The sequence below is a fragment of the Curcuma longa genome, chromosome 10 (genome assembly GCF_044706935.1).
Source record: "Curcuma longa cultivar G26 ecotype Majalengka, Jawa Barat chromosome 10, ITB_CL_G26_1.1, whole genome shotgun sequence".
NCBI lineage: Eukaryota > Viridiplantae > Streptophyta > Magnoliopsida > Zingiberales > Zingiberaceae > Curcuma > Curcuma longa.
Window position 1 is genome coordinate 1443156 of NC_133870.1, and position 5941 is coordinate 1449096.

A 5941-nucleotide genomic window follows, 5' to 3' on the forward strand; every position below is an offset into this window, starting at 1 on the left:
ATCAAACTCCCTAAGTGTCTTAGAGGTTAATCTAAATCAAATAGAGCAAATAACTTAATATTTTTAAAATATAATTTTTAATTAAACTTTTAAGTTTGGACTCCTTCTAAATCTGACACTCCCTTAGGGCTCCTTGTTGACCACAAGACAATCTTCCTATGTGTCTTAGGGGTTGTTCCAAGTTAAAAGCATAATTTATAAAATATTTTGTAAAATAGGAGTTTTAAAAAGTATTTTTTTTCAAAATATTAGAATTTTTAAACTTGGTTTTTAGGAGGTTTTTAAAAAATAAGTCTTTCAAAAATAGCCTCCCCCTGAACTAGACACTCTCCTTAGGACATCTTTATTAACCATAAGGATTTTCTGCCTATGTATCTTAGGGTTCTTAGACTTAGTGTTGACTTATAGGTTTGTATCTAAGTGTTGGTCAACCAATTTTTCAAAGATACAAAGTTTTAAAACTATAGTATAGATACACACAACAAGCATGAATTTCAAGTAAATATCAAATTTTTCAAAAATAATTTTTTTAAAAATAGTTATAATAATAATTCTTTTAAAAAAAATATTTTTTAAAACTTTGTATTTTAACTATCCTTATCATCTCACTCATTCTAAGTGCCTAAGTACATGGCATATAAGGGTTATCTTATAAGTTTTGTGAGATGAGTTGTCAATTTTATCTTTATTGATTTTAAGTTAAGTTCTAATAAATGTTTAACCTTGTGTTAGATTTAGGTTTAACCGTCAGTCTATTAAATCCACATTTCAAAAATCGACTTCTATGTCGTTGCGAGGCAAGTGCCTTCTTGGTTATCGGAACAACGACCACTTCCTTAGACAAAGCCTTTTTATGAAATTATGACCTTAATCAATTTCTTAAGAAACCTTGATCTAACTAGTCTAGGATGTGGCGAGGTAGCTTTGGTCAGTTTCACTTAGCTAAGCAAACCAAGCAAGGTACTTCTTACCCCACTTGACTACCCAGACCAAGCTTCCCTAACATACTATTAACTCGCCCCACCCTAGTACTATGTTGGCAAGTGTCAACCATTCATGTATCCTTAACTAACTGTTCTAGATTAAGCGATAAATAACAATGATGACATATCATTTATATGCAATTAAAATAAGATATATGCATGAATATAGCAATTATGCATGAGTCAGATAATTCAAGTAATTTTTTAATTTCTAATAATATATCAAATTTTTGATTTGATACATTTCGTGTAGATCCACGAATGTGTCAACCCACTTTGACACACTTTAAATTTTATTAAAATTTTATTTCATTTGGTAATATTTTAAATTAATTTCATAATTATAAGTATTTTTGTAATTAAGTTAATGACTTTTAAATTTCTGTTAAGTTATGTTTAAATTTGAATTTTAAATTTAAATTTTGAATTTTAATTTTAAATTTTAAGTTTTGAATTTTAAGTTTAAGTTTTAGTTTGTATAGTTTGATTAGTTTATATTTGAATTATTAATTTGTATAGTTTGATTAAGTTATGTTTGAATTTTTAATTTGTATAGTTTAATTTAGTTATTTTAAGATTTAGATTTGACTTGTTAAAATTTATAAAATTATTTTATTAAATTTTAGGATTTAATTTCAAATTTTTTAAATTTAATTTAATAGAATTATTTATTATTTCATAATTAAAGGATACACGGTTATAGTTAATTTTATTATTTAATTTAGTATTTTTAATATTTAAGTTTGAATGAATATTTTTAGAGTTTGAAGATTTATTGTAAAAATTTTTAATATTTAATTTAATATTTTTTTTATAATTAAATTATTAATTTTAGAAGTTATCTTGTTGGATTTTAAATTTTTCTTATTATTAGGATTATCTTGATTATTTAATTTTGAATTACTAAGCAAATTTAAATTATTCAACTTAATTGTTATTAATTTTATCTTGTTTGATTGAATTTTTATTAATTTCTAGATTTATTGAATTAATTAAAGTTGAATTATTCAATTTTTCATTATCTTGGTTGAATAAGTTAAAGAAATTGATTTAATTTTTTATTTATTTGAATTAAATCTAGATTAATTAAATTTGAATGATTAATTATTAAATTTATTAAATTTAAATTTATAAAATTATTATCTAATTCAGATTTATTAATTAATTTATTTAAATTAGGTGAATTTTTATTTTTGATAAGATTTAAGTTTGAATTTTTTAATTGATTTAATTTAGAATTATTTAATAAAATTTCAGATTTACTTGAATTTTTTAAATTTGAATTGTTCAAATTTGAATTGGTCTAATTATTTAAGTTTTCTAGTTTATCTAGATTTGAATTTTTCTGATTATTTAAATTTTCTAAGTTATCCAAATTTAAATTTTTTAAAATATCTAAATTTTCAGATTTATCCAAATTTGAATATTTCAAATTATCTAAATTTTCATAGTTATCCAAATTTAAATATTTTAAATTATTTAAATTTTTAGAAAAAAATAAATTTAGCATACAACCTAGGGGTATTTTTGTAATTATGCAAACTTACTAGAACCGCATCCCTCAATTCTGGTTTCTTCGTCGCCATCTTCTTCTTTGAGTACCAATTTTTGTAGTGTCCACATTTCTGGTACTTTAAAGCACTTGATGTGCTCTTTGTTCCTTAGGCTCCATGCATCGGTTGCTCCTTTGCCGTCGGTTGTGTCATCCGATTCTTACAAATAAGATATTAGTTTTTGTAGTGTCCTCTCTCCCTGTACTTAAAATATATTATATAAAATTTAAAACAAACATTAAAAAATTTACCTCGCTCCCCCTCCATCTTTGCCTTCTAGCTCCCGTGGCGGTGAATCCAATCAAGAGCAGATCTGCTCTAATACCAATTGTAGGATCTTGTAGCGCGCTAGAGGGGGTGAATAGCGTGGTCGTTGCTTTTTGGTTCGTTCGTTCTATCAGAAAACTAAGCAGTGGATATTAGAAATAAAAGTAGGGACACGCGGATTTTTACTTAGTTCCTAAGCCCCCAGGGTTAGTACATCCAAAGATTTATGTACGGGAGGCGTCCGTCCACTAGTGGTCTCCTTTCCGAACGTTCGTTTGGAGGTGGAGAAATCCGTCTTACAGTCCAAATAACAATAACAATAATAAGAACAAAGTAAGACAAGTAAGAACTTAAACCAAACACTTGAAGCCAATCTAGAAGTCTGAGCATCGTGCACTCCTCCTGAATCTTCCCCGATTGCAATAGTTTGGCCCCGTTAGCATTCAGAATCACCACTTGTTGGAGAGGAGGGCTTGTATTTGATGTTCTCTGGTTGTGCATGTTCACCTCCTTTTATAGCCCACTCTGGTCGACTAGAATCTCGTTTCGAGCGACTCCACGTAGACCGCCGATCCATTATTTTTGCAGCTGACTCGGCGCTTCCAGTCGACTGGAATCTCCATTCTGGTCGACTCCATGCTGACGTGGAGGGTCTTGATAGACTTCGACTTTTGCTGCGTTTATCCGACCTCGAGTCGCCTGGATTCAACATTTCGATCGCCTGGAATATTCTGGTCGCTTGGAACCATTCTGGTCGCCTGGAACAAGTTGACTCAGGTTTGACCTGAGTTGACCCCAGGCTTAGTTCAGCTGCCTCTATTTGCTTCACTTATATTTTTTCATCTTGATTCCAGCTCCTGGTTCTTGCAAGATAAGCATATAAACATGCAAGCCAGCCTAAGCCTTATTATGTGGGTCTAACTTCAGATTTCTACCAAAATCCTGAGTTAGTATGTCGCCTACTGTTCCACTCCGGGAACGCGTCCTTACCCACTCACTTGGAAAAAGTTTTGCCAACAAGTCCTTAAGACTTATTGGACTTCCCGCTTAGCCATGGTCCTTGGTCGCTAGGAATTTGTTGCTAGAACTCGATCCTCCTGACCGCATAGACTTCACGAAACCTCTAGTCCTCCTGATTGTACTCGTTTGGACTTTGGCAATGCTTCCCGGTCCTCCGACACTACATAGACTTGCACTTGGTGCACTTAACCTTGCTAAAACTTATGTCTGATTCTCCAAACCAGGACTTGCCTTTGCCTAGCCTACAACTAGGACTTTCCCTTGCCTAGCTTACAACTAGGACTTTCTCTGCCTAGCTTCACTCACCAGGACTTCCTTGCTCAATCTTCTAGATCAAGACTTCTACTGCCTAGTCTAACCGACTAGGACTTCTCACTAGTCATCTAGTCAAACTGACCTGACTAGACTTCTCACTCACTTCCAAACATCATGGTCCTGTTTGGATCAACCCTTGGTTAAACTGATCAGACCTAGGTGTATTGTCAAACATCGAAACTCTATGCAAGATCTAGTGCTTCTCACTCACATCCAAACTTCAAGTCTTGTTTGGATCAACCCTTGGTCAAACTGACCAGACCTAAGTGTATTGTCAAACATCGAAACTCTAGGCAAGATTTAGTGCTTCTCACTCATATCTAAACTTCAAGTCCTGTTTGGATCAACCCTTGGTCAAACTGACCAGACCTAGGTGTATTGTCAAACATCAAAATTCTAGGCAAGATTTAGTGCTTCTCACTCACATCCAAACTTCAAGTCCTATTTGGATCAACCCTTGGTCAAACTGACCAGACCTAGGTATATTGTCAAACATCGAAACTCTAGGCAAGATCTAGTGCTTCTTGCACAAATATAAATAACTAAGTATAATAATATCCATGCGTAGCTAGTTCTAATATACATTATATCGATTGTTTGAATCGATAGTGAGATGATGTAGAGAATACTACTCTTAATCATTCCTTGTCAAACATTAATAATCAGGGGCGATATTAATACGTTGAGACTAACATGTAGGTCAACTGGATGACTTGTGATATGGGATATCGAGTTGATACATGGGTATACATTAGAGAATATATACTAAATTAACCCGCCATGAGAAAATTGTATGGATCATTATATGAGTATCATAAACTTTCTCATGTGACTATTGATATGAATAGTCCTTAATACTAAAGTCACTATGGTTCCCTACATAAGGAGTTATGTCCTATGGTGTCGTCAAGCATCACCCGTAATAGGGTTGACTATAAAGGCGATCACTGGGTATGTAACGAATTATACGAAGGGATGTGAGTGTTGTAGATGGGATCTATCCCTCCCATATTACGAGAGTGATATCTTGCAGTCTCTTGATTGAGTAGGACCACGAAATGAATGAACATGCTCAAATGAGTCAATATGAGATATTGAGCTCATTTGCTTGAGTGAGTCTACTTGGAAATCAAGAAATACAAAGATTGCTAAAGAGATGATATAATCTGTGCCTCATTGGTCAATTTAGATATCGAGGATAGAAGGATATGACCATACATTATTATAGTCACGAATGTTATGTCGGATCTTGACATTCTTGTCACTTGGGTAGCAATGATGCATTGCTAGATGTCACTCATTACTTATATTTCTAAAGTAGGTTTTAGAGACATTGCCAATGTTACAAGAACCTATTGGGTCATACGCAAATAATATTCTATTTTGGAGATGAGTTCATTTTAGTTTGACTAAATGAACAATTAAGCTTATTGGATGCCCAAGACTTGAGTTAGACTCAAGTTGGTTGAATTTGAGTTAAACTCAAATTAAACCAAGTTGATGAATAAAGGTTGATTCATCATGCATGGATTAATCATGCATTGAAAAAGAGGAAGTTATCATGCATGGAGGAGCACTAGTATATCTCCAGGGTTTCGATATTTGACAATACACCTAGGTCTAGTCTGTTTGATCAAGGGTTAATCTAAACATGATATAATATTTGGATGTGAGTGAAGTTTAATCAGGTCAGTTTGATCAGAAGACTAGCGAGAAGTCCTATTCAATCAAACCGGGCAAAAAGTCCTAGTCTGTTGGACCGGACAAGGTAAAGTCCTAGTTAGAAGCTAGACAGAAAATCCT